The 16746-nt window shown below is 48.2% G+C and overlaps 1 protein-coding gene across 3 annotated transcripts in view; it reads left to right on the top strand.

Moving 5' to 3' along the window:
• Positions 1–16746, top strand: part of LOC5508706 (somatostatin receptor type 4) — a 40884-nt gene that overhangs the window by 7487 nt on the left and 16651 nt on the right. The window contains exon 1 of one of the 3 annotated variants that reach the window (XM_032377545.2): positions 13655–13935. The exons of the other annotated variants lie outside the window; for them this stretch is intronic. The gene's annotated coding sequence lies outside the window, so the exon portion shown is untranslated. Of the gene's footprint in view, positions 1–13654; positions 13936–16746 lie in introns of those variants that run through there. 3 annotated transcript variants of the gene reach the window in all.

Raw genomic sequence — 16746 nt, 5'->3', positions numbered from 1 at the left:
GCTATAGGGTGGTGTGTAGGGTAGCTATAGGGTGGTGTACAGGGTAGCTATAGGGTGGTGTACAGGGTATCTATAGGGTGGTGTGTAGGGTAGCTATAGGGTGGTGTGTAGGGTAGCTATAGGGTGGTGTGTAGGGTAGCTATAGGGTGGTGTGTAGGGTAGCTATAGGGTGGTGTACAGGGTAGCTATAGGGTGGTGTACAGGGTAGCTATAGGGTGGTGTACAGGGTAGCTATAGGGTGGTGTACAGGGTAGCCATAGGGTGGTGTGTAGGGTAGATATAGGGTGTTGTACAGGGTAGCTATAGGGTGGTGTACAGGGTAGCTATAGGGTGGTGTGTAGGGTAGCTATAGGGTGGTGTACAGGGTAGCTATAGGGTGGTGTACAGGGTAGCTATAGGGTGGTGTACAGGGTATCTATAGGGTGGTGTGTAGGGTAGCTATAGGGTGGTGTGTAGGGTAGCTATAGGGTGGTGTGTAGGGTAGCTATAGGGTGGTGTGTAGGGTAGCTATAGGGTGGTGTACAGGGTAGCTATAGGGTGGTGTGTAGGGTAGCTATAGGGTGGTGTACAGGGTAGCTATAGGGTGGTGTGTAGGGTAGCTAAAGGGTGGTGTGTAGGGTAGCTATAGGGTGATGTACAGGGTAGCTATAGGGTGGTGTGTAGGGTAGCTATAGGGTGGTGTGTAGGGTAGCTATAGGGTGATGTACAGGGTAGCTATAGGGTGGTGTGTAGGGTAGCTATAGGGTGGTGTGTAGGGTAGCTATAGGGTGGTGTACAGGGTAGCTATAGGGTGATGTACAGGGTAGCTATAGGGTGGTGTACAGGGTAGCTATAGGGTGGTGTGCAGGGTAGCTATAGGGTGGTGTGCAGGGTAGCTATAGAGTGGTGTGTAGGGTAGCTATAGGGTGGTGTACAGGGTAGCTATAGGGTGGTGTACATGGTAGCTATAGGGTGGTGTGTAGGGTAGATATAGGGTGGTGTGTAGGGTAGCTATAGGGTGGTGTGTAGGGTAGCTATAGGGTGGTGTACAGTGTAGCTATAGGGTGGTGTACAGGGTAGCTATAGGGTGGTGTACAGGGTAGCTATAGGGTGGTGTACAGGGTAGCCATAGGGTGGTGTGTAGGGTAGATATAGGGTGTTGTACAGGGTAGCTATAGGGTGGTGTACAGGGTAGCTATAGGGTGGTGTGTAGGGTAGCTATAGGGTGGTGTACAAGGTAGCTATAGGGTGGTGTACAGGGTAGCTGTAGGGTGGTGTACAGGGTAGCCATAGGGTGGTGTGTAGGGTAGATATAGGGTGTTGTACAGGGTAGCTATAGGGTGGTGTACAGGGTATCTATAAGGTGGTGTGTAGGGTAGCTATAGGGTGGTGTGTAGGGTAGCTATAGGGTGGTGTACAGGGTAGCTATAGGGTGGTGTACAGGGTATCTATAGGGTGGTGTGTAGGGTAGCTATAGGGTGGTGTGTAGGGTAGCTATAGGGTGGTGTGTAGGGTAGCTATAGGGTGGTGTGTAGGGTAGCTATAGGGTGGTGTACAGGGTAGCTATAGGGTGGTGTGTAGGGTAGCTATAGGGTGGTGTACAGGGTAGCTATAGGGTGGTGTGTAGGGTAGCTATAGGGTGGTGTGTAGGGTAGCTATAGGGTGATGTACAGGGTAGCTATAGGGTGGTGTGTAGGGTAGCTATAGGGTGGTGTGTAGGGTAGCTATAGGGTGATGTACAGGGTAGCTATAGGGTGGTGTGTAGGGTAGCTATAGGGTGGTGTGTAGGGTAGCTATAAGGTGGTGTACAGGGTAGCTATAGGGTGATGTACAGGGTAGCTATAGGGTGGTGTACAGGGTAGCTATAGGGTGGTGTGCAGGGTAGCTATAGGGTGGTGTGTAGGGTAGCTATAGGGTGGTGTGTAGGGTAGCTATAGGGTGGTGTACAGGGTAGCTATAGGGTGGTGTGCAGGGTAGCTATAGAGTGGTGTGCAGGGTAGCTATAGGGTGGTGTGTAGGGTAGCTATAGGGTGGTGTACAGGGTAGCTATAGGGTGGTGTACAGGGTAGCTATAGGGTGGTGTGTAGTGTAGCTATAGGGTGGTGTGTAGGGTAGCTATAGGGTGGTGTGTAGGGTAGCTATAGGGTGGTGTGTAGGGTAGCTATAGGGTGGTGTACAGGGTAGCTATAGGGTGGTGTACAGGGTAGCTATAGGGTGGTGTACAGTGTAGCTATAGGGTGGTGTACAGGGTAGCTATAGGGTGATGTACAGGGTAGCTATAGGGTGGTGTACAGGGTAGCTATAGGGTGGTGTGCAGGGTAGCTATAGGGTGGTGTGCAGGGTAGCTATAGAGTGGTGTGTAGGGTAGCTATAGGGTGGTGTACAGGGTAGCTATAGGGTGGTGTACAGGGTAGCTATAGGGTGGTGTGTAGGGTAGCTATAGGGTGGTGTGTAGGGTAGCTATAGGGTGGTGTGTAGGGTAGCTATAGGGTGGTGTGTAGGGTAGCTATAGGGTGGTGTACAGGGTAGCTATAGGGTGGTGTACAGGGTAGCTATAGGGTGGTGTACAGGGTAGCTATAGGGTGGTGTACAGGGTAGCCATAGGGTGGTGTGTAGGGTAGATATAGGGTGTTGTACAGGGTAGCTATAGGGTGGTGTACAGGGTAGCTATAGGGTGGTGTGTAGGGTAGCTATAGGGTGGTGTACAGGGTAGCTATAGGGTGGTGTACAGGGTAGCTATAGGGTGGTGTACAGGGTATCTATAGGGTGGTGTGTAGGGTAGCTATAGGGTGGTGTGTAGGGTAGCTATAGGGTGGTGTGTAGGGTAGCTATAGGGTGGTGTGTAGGGTAGCTATAGGGTGGTGTACAGGGTAGCTATAGGGTGGTGTGTAGGGTAGCTATAGGGTGGTGTACAGGGTAGCTATAGGGTGGTGTGTAGGGTAGCTATAAGGTGGTGTGTAGGGTAGCTATAGGGTGATGTACAGGGTAGCTATAGGGTGGTGTGTAGGGTAGCTATAGGGTGGTGTGTAGGGTAGCTATAGGGTGGTGTACAGGGTAGCTATAGGGTGGTGTGTAGGGTAGCTATAGGGTGGTGTGTAGGGTAGCTATAGGGTGGTGTACAGGGTAGCTATAGGGTGATGTACAGGGTAGCTATATAGTGGTGTACAGGGTAGCTATAGGGTGGTGTGCAGGGTAGCTATAGGGTGGTGTGCAGGGTAGCTATAGGGTGGTGTGTAGGGTAGCTATAGGGTGGTGTACAGGGTAGCTATAGGGTGGTGTACAGGGTAGCTATAGGGTGGTGTGTAGTGTAGCTATAGGGTGGTGTGTAGGGTAGCTATAGGGTGGTGTGTAGGGTAGCTATAGGGTGGTGTGTAGGGTAGCTATAGGGTGGTGTACAGGGTAGCTATAGGGTGGTGTACAGGGTAGCTATAGGGTGGTGTACAGGGTAGCCATAGGGTGGTGTGTAGGGTAGATATAGGGTGTTGTACAGGGTAGCTATAGGGTGGTGTACAGGGTAGCTATAGGGTGGTGTGTAGGGTAGCTATAGGGTGGTGTACAGGGTAGCTATAGGGTGGTGTACAGGGTAGCTATAGGGTGGTGTGTAGGGTAGATATAGGGTGTTGTACAGGGTAGCTATAGGGTGGTGTACAGGGTAGCTATAGGGTGGTGTGTAGGGTAGCTATAGGGTGGTGTACAGGGTAGCTATAGGGTGGTGTACAGGGTAGCTATAGGGTGGTGTACAGGGTAGCCATAGGGTGGTGTGTAGGGTAGCTATAGGGTGGTGTACAGGGTAGCTATAGGGTGGTGTACAGGGTAGCTATAGGGTGGTGTACAGGGTAGCTATAGGGTGGTGTACAGGGTAGCCATAGGGTGGTGTGTAGGGTAGATATAGGGTGTTGTACAGGGTAGCTATAGGGTGGTGTACAGGGTAGCTATAGGGTGGTGTGTAGGGTAGCTATAGGGTGGTGTAAAGGGTAGCTATAGGGTGGTGTACAGGGTAGCTATAGGGTGGTGTGTAGGGTAGCCATAGGGTGGTGTACAGGGTAGCTATAGGGTGGTGTACAGGGTAGCTATAGGGTGGTGTGTAGGGTAGCTATAGGGTGATGTGTAGGGTAGCTATAGGGTGGTGTACAGGGTAGCTATAGGGTGATGTGTAGGGTAGCTATAGGGTGGTGTGTAGGGTAGCTATAGGGTGGTGTACAGGGTAGCTATAGGGTGGTGTGTAGGGTAGCTATAGGGTGGTGTGTAGGGTAGCCATAGGGTGGTGTGTAGGGTAGCTATAGGGTGGTGTACAGGGTAGCTATAGGGTGGTGTACAGGGTAGCTATAGGGTGGTGTACAGGGTAGCTATAGGGTGGTGTGTAGGGTAGCTATAGGGTGGTGTGTAGGGTAGCTATAGGGTGGTGTGTAGGGTAGCTATAGGGTGGTGTGTAGGGTAGCTATAGGGTGGTGTGTAGGGTAGCTATAGGGTGGTGTACAGGGTAGCCATAGGGTGGTGTGCAGGGTAGCTATAGGGTGGTGTACAGGGTAGCTATAGGGTGGTGTGTAGGGTAGCTATAGGGTGGTGTACAGGGTAGCTATAGGGTGGTGTACAGGGTAGCTATAGGGTGGTGTGTAGGGTAGCTATAGGGTGGTGTGTAGGGTAGCTATAGGGTGGTGTACAGGGTAGCTATAGGGTGGTGTGTAGGGTAGCTATAGGGTGGTGTGTAGGGTAGCTATAGGGTGGTGTGTAGGGTAGCCATAGGGTGGTGTGTAGGGTAGCCATAGGGTGGTGTGTAGGGTAGCTATAGGGTGGTGTGTAGGGTAGCTATAGGGTGGTGTACAGGGTAGCCATAGGGTGGTGTGTAGGGTAGCTATAGGGTGGTGTGTAGGGTAGCTATAGGGTGGTGTACAGGGTAGCTATAGGGTGGTGTACAGGGTAGCTATAGGGTGGTGTACAGGGTAGCTATAGGGTGGTGTGTAGGGTAGCTATAGGGTGGTGTACAGGGTAGCTATAGGGTGGTGTGTAGGGTAGCTATAGGGTGGTGTACAGGGTAGCCATAGGGTGGTGTGTAGGGTAGCTATAGGGTGGTGTGTAGGGTAGCTATAGGGTGGTGTACAGGGTAGCTATAGGGTGGTGTACAGGGTAGCTATAGGGTGGTGTACAGGGTAGCTATAGGGTGGTGTGTAGGGTAGCTATAGGGTGGTGTACAGGGTAGCTATAGGGTGGTGTGTAGGGTAGCTATAGGGTGGTGTGTAGGGTAGCCATAGGGTGATGTGTAGGGTAGCTATAGGGTGGTGTGTAGGGTAGCTATAGGGTGGTGTGTAGGGTGGTGTTTAGGGTAGCTATAGGGTGGTGTGTAGGGTAGCTATAGGGTGGTGTGTAGGGTAGATATAGGGTGGTGTGTAGGGTAGCTATAGGGTGGTGTACAGGGTAGCTATAGGGTGGTGTACAGGGTAGCCATAGGGTGGTGTGTAGGGTAGCTATAGGGTGGTGTACAGGGTAGCTATAGGGTAGTGTGTAGGGTAGCTATAGGGTGGTGTGTAGGGTAGTAATAGGGTGGTGTGTAGGGTGGTGTATAGGGTAGCTATAGGGTGATGTGTAGGGTAGCTATAGGGTGGTGTGTAGGGTAGCTATAGGGTGGTGTACAGGGTAGCTATAGGGTGGTGTACAGGGTAGCTATAGGGTGGTGTGTAGGGTAGCTATAGGGTGGTGTACAGGGTAGCTATAGGGTGGTGTGTAGGGTAGCTATAGGGTGGTGTACAGGGTAGCTATAGGGTGGTGTGTAGGGTAGCTATAGGGTGGTGTATAGGGTAGCTATAGGGTGGTGTGTAGGGTAGCTATAGGGTGGTGTGTAGGGTAGCTATAGGGTGGTGTACAGGGTAGCTATAGGGTGGTGTGTAGGGTAGCTATAGGGTGGTGTGTAGGGTAGCTATAGGGTGGTGTGTAGGGTAGATATAGGGTGGTGTACAGGGTAGCTATAGGGTGGTGTACAGGGTAGCCATAGGGTGGTGTGTAGGGTAGCTATAGGGTGGTGTGTAGGGTAGCTATAGGGTGGTGTGTAGGGTAGCTATAGGGTGGTGTGTAGGGTAGCTATAGGGTGGTGTACAGGGTAGCTATAGGGTGATGTACAGGGTAGCTATAGGGTGGTGTGTAGGGTAGCCATAGGGTGGTGTGCAGGGTAGCCATAGGGTGGTGTGCAGGGTAGCCATAGGGTGGTGTGTAGGGTAGCTATAGGGTGGTGTACAGGGTAGCTATAGGGTGGTGTACAGGGTAGCTATAGGGTGGTGTGTAGGGTAGCTATAGGGTGGTGTGTAGGGTAGCTATAGGGTGGTGTGTAGTGTAGCCATAGGGTGGTGTGTAGGGTAGCTATAGGGTGGTGTACAGGGTAGCTATAGGGTGGTGTACAGGGTAGCTATAGGGTGGTGTACAGGGTAGCTATAGGGTGGTGTGTAGGGTAGCTATAGGGTGGTGTGTAGGGTAGCTATAGGGTGGTGTACAGGGTAGCTATAGGGTGGTGTATAGGGTAGCTATAGGGTGGTGTACAGGGTAGCTATAGGGTGGTGTGTAGGGTAGCTATAGGGTGGTGTGTAGGGTAGCTATAGGGTGGTGTACAGGGTAGCTATAGGGTGGTGTACAGGGTAGCTATAGGGTGGTGTACAGGGTAGCTATAGAGTGGTGTGTAGGGTAGCTATAGGGTGATGTACAGGGTAGCTATAGGGTGGTGTACAGGGTAGCTATAGGGTGGTGTGTAGGGTAGCTATAGGGTGGTGTGTAGGGTAGCTATAGGGTGGTGTGTAGGGTAGCTATAGGGTAGTGTGCAGGGTAGCCATAGGGTGGTGTGTAGAGTAGCTATAGGGTGGTGTATAGGGTAGCTATAGGGTGGTGTGTAGGGTAGCTATAGGGTGGTGTACAGGGTAGCTATAGGGTAGTGTGTAGGGTAGCTATAGGGTGGTGTAAAGGGTAGCTATAGGGTGGTGTACAGGGTAGCTATAGGGTGGTGTACAGGGTAGCTATAGGGTGGTGTGTAGGGTAGCTATAGGGTGGTGTGCAGGGTAGCCATAGGGTGGTGTGTAGGGTAGCTATAGGGTGGTGTGTAGGGTAGCTATAGGGTGATGTGTAGGGTAGCTATAGGGTGGTGTACATGGTAGCTATAGGGTGGTGTACAGGGTAGCTATAGGGTGGTGTGTGGGGTAGCTATAGGGTGGTGTACAGGGTAGCTATAGGGTGGTGTATAGGGTAGCTATAGGGTGGTGTGTAGGGTAGCTATAGGGTGGTGTACAGGGTAGCTATAGGGTGGTGTGTAGGGTAGCCATAGGGTGGTGTGCAGGGTAGCCATAGGGTGGTGTGTAGGGTAGCTATAGGGTGGTGTATAGGGTAGCTATAGGGTGGTGTGTAGGGTAGCTATAGGGTGGTGTACAGGGTAGCTATAGGGTAGTGTGTAGGGTAGCTATAGGGTGGTGTACAGGGTAGCTATAGGGTGGTGTACAGGGTAGCTATAGGGTGGTGTACAGGGTAGCTATAGGGTGGTGTGTAGGGTAGCTATAGGGTGGTGTGCAGGGTAGCCATAGGGTGGTGTGTAGGGTAGCTATAGGGTGGTGTGTAGGGTAGCTATAGGGTGGTGTGTAGGGTAGCTATAGGGTGATGTGTAGGGTAGCTATAGGGTGGTGTACAGGGTAGCTATAGGGTGGTGTACAGGGTAGCTATAGGGTGGTGTGTGGGGTAGCTATAGGGTGGTGTGTAGGGTAGCTATAGGGTGGTGTATAGGGTAGCTATATGGTGGTGTGCAGGGTAGCCATAGGGTGGTGTGTAGGGTAGCTATAGGGTGGTGTACAGGGTAGCTATAGGGTGGTGTGTAGGGTAGCTATAGGGTGGTGTACAGGGTAGTTATAGGGTGGTGTGTAGGGTAGCTATAGGGTGGTGTGTAGGGTAGCTATAGGGTGATGTACAGGGTAGCTATAGGGTGGTGTGTAGGGTAGCTATAGGGTGGTGTGTAGGGTAGCTATAGGGTGATGTACAGGGTAGCTATAGGGTGGTGTGTAGGGTAGCTTTAGGGTGGTGTGTAGGGTAGCTATAGGGTGGTGTACAGGGTAGCTATAGGGTGGTGTACAGGGTAGCTATAGGGTGCTGTACAGGGTAGCCATAGGGTGGTGTGTAGGGTAGATATAGGGTGTTGTACAGGGTAGCTATAGGGTGGTGTACAGGGTATCTATAGGGTGGTGTGTAGGGTAGCTATAGGGTGGTGTGTAGGGTAGCTATAGGGTGGTGTACAGGGTAGCTATAGGGTGGTGTACAGGGTATCTATAGGGTGGTGTGTAGGGTAGCTATAGGGTGGTGTGTAGGGTAGCTATAGGGTGGTGTGTAGGGTAGCTATAGGGTGGTGTGTAGGGTAGCTATAGTGTGGTGTGTAGGGTAGCTATAGGGTGGTGTGTAGGGTAGCTATAGGGTGGTGTACAGGGTAGCTATAGGGTGGTGTTTAGGGTAGCTATAGGGTGGTGTGTAGGGTAGCTATAGGGTGATGTACAGGGTAGCTATAGGGTGGTGTGTAGGGTAGCTATAGGGTGGTGTGTAGGGTAGCTATAGGGTGATGTACAGGGTAGCTATAGGGTGGTGTGTAGGGTAGCTATAGGGTGGTGTGTAGGGTAGCTATAGGGTGGTGTACAGGGTAGCTATAGGGTGATGTACAGGGTAGCCATAGGGTGGTGTGCAGGGTAGCTATAGGGTGGTGTGCAGGGTAGCTATAGGGTGGTGTGCAGGGTAGCCATAGGGTGGTGTACAGGGTAGCTATAGGGTGGTGTGCAGGGTAGCTATAGGGTGGTGTGCAGGGTAGCTATAGGCTGGTGTGTAGGGTAGCTATAGGGTGGTGTACAGGGTAGCTATAGTGTGGTGTACAGGGTAGCTATAGGGTGGTCTGTAGGGTAGCTATAGGGTGGTGTACAGGGTAGCTATAGGGTGGTGTACAGGGTAGCTATATGGTGGTGTGCAGGGTAGCCATAGGGTGGTGTGTAGGGTAGCTATAGGGTGGTGTACAGGGTAGCTATAGGGTGGTGTGTAGGGTAGCTATAGGGTGGTGTACAGGGTAGCTATAGGGTGGTGTGTAGGGTAGCTATAGGGTGGTGTGTAGGGTAGCTATAGGGTGATGTACAGGGTAGCTATAGGGTGGTGTGTAGGGTAGCTATAGGGTGGTGTGTAGGGTAGCTATAGGGTGATGTACAGGGTAGCTATAGGGTGGTGTGTAGGGTAGCTATAGGGTAATGTGTAGGGTAGCTATAGGGTGGTGTACAGGGTAGCTATAGGGTGGTGTACAGGGTAGCTATAGTGTGGTGTACAGGGTAGCCATAGGGTGGTGTGTAGGGTAGATATAGGGTGTTGTACAGGGTAGCTATAGGGTGGTGTACAGGGTATCTATAGGGTGGTGTGTAGGGTAGCTATAGGGTGGTGTGTAGGGTAGCTATAGGGTGGTGTACAGGGTAGCTATAGGGTGGTGTACAGGGTATCTATAGGGTGGTGTGTAGGGTAGCTATAGGGTGGTGTGTAGGGTAGCTATAGGGTGGTGTGTAGGGTAGCTATAGGGTGGTGTGTAGGGTAGCTATAGTGTGGTGTACAGGGTAGCTATAGGGTGGTGTGTAGGGTAGCTATAGGGTGGTGTACAGGGTAGCTATAGGGTGGTGTTTAGGGTAGCTATAGGGTGGTGTGTAGGGTAGCTATAGGGTGATGTACAGGGTAGCTATAGGGTGGTGTGTAGGGTAGCTATAGGGTGGTGTGTAGGGTAGCTATAGGGTGATGTACAGGGTAGCTATAGGGTGGTGTGTAGGGTAGCTATAGGGTGGTGTGTAGGGTAGCTATAGGGTGGTGTACAGGGTAGCTATAGGGTGATGTACAGGGTAGCCATAGGGTGGTGTACAGGGTAGCTATAGGGTGGTGTGCAGGGTAGCTATAGGGTGGTGTGCAGGGTAGCTATAGGGTGGTGTGTAGGGTAGCTATAGGGTGGTGTACAGGGTAGCTATAGGTGGTGTACAGGGTAGCTATAGGGTGGTGTGTAGGGTAGTTATAGGGTGGTGTACAGGGTAGCTATAGGGTGGTGTACAGGGTAGCTATAGGGTGGTGTACAGGGTAGCCATAGGGTGGTGTGTAGGGTAGATATAGGGTGTTGTACAGGGTAGCTATAGGGTGGTGTACAGGGTAGCTATAGGGTGGTGTACAGGGTAGCTATAGGGTGGTGTGTAGGGTAGCTATAGGGTGGTGTACAGGGTAGCTATAGGGTGGTGTGTAGGGTATCTATAGGGTGGTGTGTAGGGTAGCCATAGGGTGATGTGTAGGGTAGCTATAGGGTGGTGTGTAGGGTAGCTATAGGGTGGTGTGTAGGGTGGTGTATAGGGTAGCTATAGGGTGGTGTGTAGGGTAGCTATAGGGTGGTGTACAGGGTAGCTATAGGGTGGTGTGTAGGGTAGCTATAGGGTGGTGTACAGGGTAGCTATAGGGTGGTGTACAGGGTAGCCATAGGGTGGTGTGTAGGGTAGCTATAGGGTGATGTACAGGGTAGCTATAGGGTGGTGTACAGGGTAGTTATAGGGTGGTGTGTAGGGTAGCTATAGGGTGGTGTGTAGGGTAGCTATAGGGTGGTGTGTAGGGTAGCTATAGGGTGGTGTACAGGGCAGCTATAGGGTGGTGTGCAGGGTAGCTATAGGGTGGTGTGTAGGGTAGCCATAGGGTGGTGTGTAGGGTAGCTATAGGGTGGTGTACAGGGTAGCTATAGGGTGGTGTACAGGGTAGCTATAGGGTGGTGTACAGGGTAGCTATAGGGTGGTGTGTAGGGTAGCTATAGGGTGGTGTACAGGGTAGCTATAGGGTGGTGTACAGGGTAGCTATAGGGTGGTGTGTAGGGTAGCTATAGGGTGGTGTACAGGGTAGCTATAGGGTGGTGTGTAGGGTAGCTATAGGGTGGTGTGTAGGGTAGCTATAGGGTGATGTACAGGGTAGCTATAGGGTGGTGTGTAGGGTAGCTATAGGGTGGTGTGTAGGGTAGCTATAGGGTGATGTACAGGGTAGCTATAGGGTGGTGTGTAGGGTAGCTATAGGGTAATGTGTAGGGTAGCTATAGGGTGGTGTACAGGGTAGCTATAGGGTGGTGTACAGGGTAGCTATAGGGTGGTGTACAGGGTAGCCATAGGGTGGTGTGTAGGGTAGATATAGGGTGTTGTACAGGGTAGCTATAGGGTGGTGTACAGGGTATCTATAGGGTGGTGTGTAGGGTAGCTATAGGGTGGTGTGTAGGGTAGCTATAGGGTGGTGTACAGGGTAGCTATAGGGTGGTGTACAGGGTATCTATAGGGTGGTGTGTAGGGTAGCTATAGGGTGGTGTACAGGGTAGCTATAGGGTGGTGTACAGGGTAGCTATAGGGTGGTGTACAGGGTAGCCATAGGGTGGTGTGTAGGGTAGATATAGGGTGTTGTACAGGGTAGCTATAGGGTGGTGTACAGGGTATCTATAGGGTGGTGTGTAGGGTAGCTATAGGGTGGTGTGTAGGGTAGCTATAGGGTGGTGTACAGGGTAGCTATAGGGTGGTGTACAGGGTATCTATAGGGTGGTGTGTAGGGTAGCTATAGGGTGGTGTGTAGGGTAGCTATAGGGTGGTGTGTAGGGTAGCTATAGGGTGGTGTGTAGGGTAGCTATAGTGTGGTGTACAGGGTAGCTATAGGGTGGTGTGTAGGGTAGCTATAGGGTGGTGTACAGGGTAGCTATAGGGTGGTGTTTAGGGTAGCTATAGGGTGGTGTGTAGGGTAGCTATAGGGTGATGTACAGGGTAGCTATAGGGTGGTGTGTAGGGTAGCTATAGGGTGGTGTGTAGGGTAGCTATAGGGTGATGTACAGGGTAGCTATAGAGTGGTGTGTAGGGTAGCTATAGGGTGGTGTGTAGGGTAGCTATAGGGTGGTGTACAGGGTAGCTATAGGGTGATTGTCAGGGTAGCCATAGGGTGGTGTGCAGGGTAGCTATAGGGTGGTGTGTAGGGTAGCTATAGGTGGTGTGCAGGGTAGCTATAGGGTGGTGTGTAGGGTAGTTATAGGGTGGTGTACAGGGTAGCTATAGGGTGGTGTACAGGGTAGCTATAGGGTGGTGTACAGGGTAGCCATAGGGTGGTGTGTAGGGTAGATATAGGGTGTTGTACAGGGTAGCTATAGGGTGGTGTACAGGGTATCTATAGGGTGGTGTGTAGGGTAGCTATAGGGTGGTGTGTAGGGTAGCTATAGGGTGGTGTACAGGGTAGCTATAGGGTGGTGTACAGGGTATCTATAGGGTGGTGTGTAGGGTAGCTATAGGGTGGTGTGTAGGGTAGCTATAGGGTGGTGTGTAGGGTAGCTATAGGGTGGTGTGTAGGGTAGCTATAGGGTGGTGTGTAGGGTAGCTATAGGGTGATGTGTAGGGTAGCTATAGGGTGATGTGTAGGGTAGCTATAGGGTGGTGTACAGGGTAGCTATAGGGTGGTTTGTAGGGTAGCTATAGGCTGGTGTGTAGGGTAGCTATAGGGTGGTGTACAGGGTAGCTATAGGGTGGTGTGTAGGGTAGCTATAGGGTGGTGTACAGGGTAGCTATAGGGTGGTGTGTAGGGTAGCTATAGGGTGGTGTACAGGGTAGCTATAGGGTGGTGTGTAGGGTAGCTATAGGGTGGTGTGTAGGGTAGCTATAGGGTGGTGTGTAGGGTAGCTATAGGGTGATGTGTAGGGTAGCTATAGGGTGATGTGTAGGGTAGCTATAGGGTGGTGTACAGGGTAGCTATAGGGTGGTGTGTAGGGTAGCTATAGGGTGGTGTGTAGGGTAGCTATAGGGTGGTGTGTAGGGTAGCTATAGGGTGATGTACAGGGTAGCTATAGGGTGGTGTGTAGGGTAGCTATAGGGTGGTGTGTAGGGTAGCTATAGGGTGGTGTGTAGGGTAGCTATAGGGTGATGTGTAGGGTAGCTATAGGGTGGTTTGTAGGGTAGCTATAGGGTGGTGTACAGGGTAGCTATAGGGTGGTGTGTAGGGTAGCTATAGGGTGGTGTGTAGGGTAGCTATAGGGTGATGTGTAGGGTAGCTATAGGGTGATGTGTAGGGTAGCTATAGGGTGGTGTACAGGGTAGCTATAGGGTGGTGTGTAGGGTAGCTATAGGGTGGTGTGTAGGGTAGCTATAGGGTGGTGTACAGGGTAGCTATAGGGTGATGTACAGGGTAGCTATAGGGTGGTGTACAGGGTAGCTATAGGGTGATGTGTAGAGTAGCTATAGGGTGGTGTGTAGGGTAGCTATAGGCTGGTGTGTAGGGTAGCTATAAGAAAGCTAAAAAAACGATTACCTATTCTAAGAGGTGGGTTTACATGGTTTGGCTGAGATTTCATATAAGTTTTATTTTTTGTGTGGGTTTCGCGGTTAGATTGTTAAATTAAGAAGCCCCTTAAGGCTATAAGCTGAGCTTTCCATCATGCTTTCTAAGTGCAATGCTCTATTTCCGGAAAATAAAAACATATTCAAATACTCAAGCACTATATCTGGTTGCTGCTTTGAATAATTTTTAACAAGTGCAAGTATTATAATAACTCTTGTCGACTCTGTCTGAAAGCAATCTTCTTTTAAGGGTTGTCATTAGAGAAGGTTTCTTAGAGACGTATTTTTTGCTCTATATCAACCGAATTCAAAAACTTATTCCTAAAGTAAGAATTCAAAACAGGCCTCCTACAAGTCACCTTAGATGAAAACCACAAACAATAAACGCACTCAAATATCCATTAGTTTACACAAGCTAATAATTTGAAAGAGCACTTTAATTTCAGTCATCTGGAAATACGGGATTAACTGTCAACATCAAGTGATTATGAGCCCTTACCTGTTTTAAGTGTGCTGTCATAAAGAAAATATCCCTGTAAGATATTTAAAAGCGTTTTCTGCCGTGAACATCTAGACCCAAAAAGGTGTTTTCGTTCAAGGAAATGGGGTTTCCTCAAAGGTGAGAATCTTATATTCTAGTTGATTAAAATCAACACATTATACTTTAAACTTTTGATGGAGACCGATCTATTTCTGAGCATAAGTCAAAGTTTCTTTAATCAAAATGACAGTAGTACAGAAAACTAAGGAAACAAACGAACTTCAGCCTAGGGTAGGCCGCCTTTGAGAGCATAAGAGCACATCTGTATATTTTCATGCAGATTTTACCATTTATGTTTTTATTAGGTAAAGAGCACATGAAAACATGACGCCTTATGTATGAACCAAAAACGTCGCATGAGTTCTCCAGCAAGCATTTCCTGTAAGCTGCTGATACTGAAAGACTATCACTTTGTGAACTTGATAGCTGTTAGTAATCGAGGAATTTTGATCTCCAAAATAGATCAAGAACACCTAAGAAATGATCGAAAATGGGCAAACCAATGATGAAACAGAGTGCACTTTTGCCGTTAATATAATGATATAATAGCAGCTTCTCTGAGCGTGGTTGAAAACAGCCCATGCAACATTTTTTTTTTCTTGGCTTAATTTAGTGGTCCAATAAGTGCGATTAGCTAGGGATGTAGACCAGACGTTTTGTTAGCATAAGAGCAACACATAAAAAGAGGAAGAAAATGAAAAGAAAAAGATGAAAATGTAATACCGCAAATGCTAATAGTGAGAAATGTGAGTAAATTGTTCGATCGCGGGAAACAAGGAAATTGGTAATTTCTCAGTTTTTGTTATAAATTAAGGTTGAATTCATTGTTCAAGAATCGAACCCGTTTTCCATCAGAAAGAAACTGGAAAGAAACTTGAACACATAGCAAAATCGTGATCTTTGCGGAATAGCAATACAAACAGCCCCGTAAAAATAATTCAAGGTAAACATGCCAGATTCAATTCCATCATTTCATCCAAGGCAGCTGTGTTGTGGCGGTTAACACTGCAAACAGCTACTCCGATCGCTTCTGTATATTTTGTAAGTATCGTGAAGGCCGCCGCTACCTACAAACAAACAATATGTCATTCGACTCCATCGCCAATAATTGACGATTTTATGAAAATGTTTTACTGTTGAAAGGCCATGAGAGGGCTTAGACTAATCAAATATTTATAAGGAGATGTTTTTCATATGCATTGTATAATAAGCCATTTACAAACCAAATTATTTTATTTTTCTACAAAAAAATCAACAGATGAAAAACAAACCACAGACGGATATATAGATTTGGACACTATGGGGGCAGGGCAAGGTTCTCTATTGTGCCTCGCCTACGTCAATGCCAACTTACCTTAGCGAGCGCTGAGATATACGAACTAACAATATATTCCATACATAATGATTTAATAACTACTACCAACATTTTGCATAAACATTTTATTGTTGTATCATGGTCACTCAATTTTTCAATCCAATTCAATTATTTTATTTGGCACCTTTTCATTTTTGATTCACGGGCGTTGCTCCAAATACATTCATATTGGGAAAAAAATAGCAATTGGTTTTCAATTATATTCCTATTTACAATAAATTCTCTATTATCGTACTTTGTAGCGATGTCATTATATAATTCTCATTACAAAGCACTTTCCCTTATTTTTGTTGCTTCCCAAACAAATTGAGCTTGGGCAATTAAGGCTTGACTATGGGCTTATACGCGGATATCGAAGTATTTTTCAAAAAATACAAGACTGCGGCATGGTGAATAACCATAGAAGAAAAACATGATCTGCACAGTCTGTTGCCATGGAAGCAGCAAATGTGCATATATTCGCATATTAATTAGCCAAAAACTTTAAACGAAATTGGGGAAAACTTATGCAGTGTAAATTGGTGTTCTAAGCACATATATTTATTCATAGTCAAAAGCCGCATAATAAATAGCCTTTGCATCTGGTCAATAGGCCCCGTAACCATGACAACGGTTACCGTGGTAACATAAAATATTCTATATCTCGCTAATATTAATAGCTGGACCAGGTGCAAAGGCTATTTCATACATGTGGTATGTCAATTAACAAATATATGCCTTAAGATTTCTAAATTGTTTTGCCTAAATGTTCCCCGTTTTTACTTGAATGTTTCTAGCTAATTAAAATTCAAATTTATGCAATTGGGTGCGTTTCCATGGCAACAACAATTCCAACTGTTGCAAGTTACCACGATCTACCACTATACCAAGATTTATTGCTAAACCATGTACTCTTGCGAGATATTCAAGAAAATAACTTTGTTCCGCGTATAAGCCCATATTCAAACCTTAATTAGCCTGGGTGGGTACACTCTCCTGTTTCAAACTAATCACCTTCAAAAATGCTATGGCAGGAGGCATTGCTTTTAGATTCTGTTTAGTTGCGGACTGAAAAACCCTCTACATTTTCCCCCTCAATTCATTATATGCCTGGTATTTATCATAAAGTGTTCCTCGTCCTCGACTTCGACCAAGCATATTGGGCATATTCTTTGTTGAGTGGGAGTGTACGGTTTCGTGTGACGTCCTGTTTCGATAACTAGTTTGTGGTTGCTTAGTCTAAGATTTGTTAGTGCAATTCTGTGATTAACATTTTTCACTTGGGAAAGATAATCTTCATAATAGTGAACGCTCTTAAATTTCCTAAATCTTCTTAATTTGTTTTTATGTTGAGGGTCTTTCCTTTCATCGTTATAAATTTCATTGAGCCAGGTTTGTTGTTCTATATGTGTCAGTCTCTATCTTATGAGATTTATTGGTATTTCTGCGTCCTGTGGGGTTGACCATATTTCTCCTAAGCCGGCGTGATTTAAAATGTATTTAATTTTGTTTGCCCAGAATTCTTTCTTTTCACA

This window comes from Nematostella vectensis, chromosome 5 (genome assembly GCF_932526225.1).
Source record: "Nematostella vectensis chromosome 5, jaNemVect1.1, whole genome shotgun sequence".
Classification (NCBI taxonomy): Eukaryota; Metazoa; Cnidaria; class Anthozoa; order Actiniaria; family Edwardsiidae; genus Nematostella; species Nematostella vectensis.
This window is presented reverse-complemented; position numbering and strand designations above follow the sequence as displayed.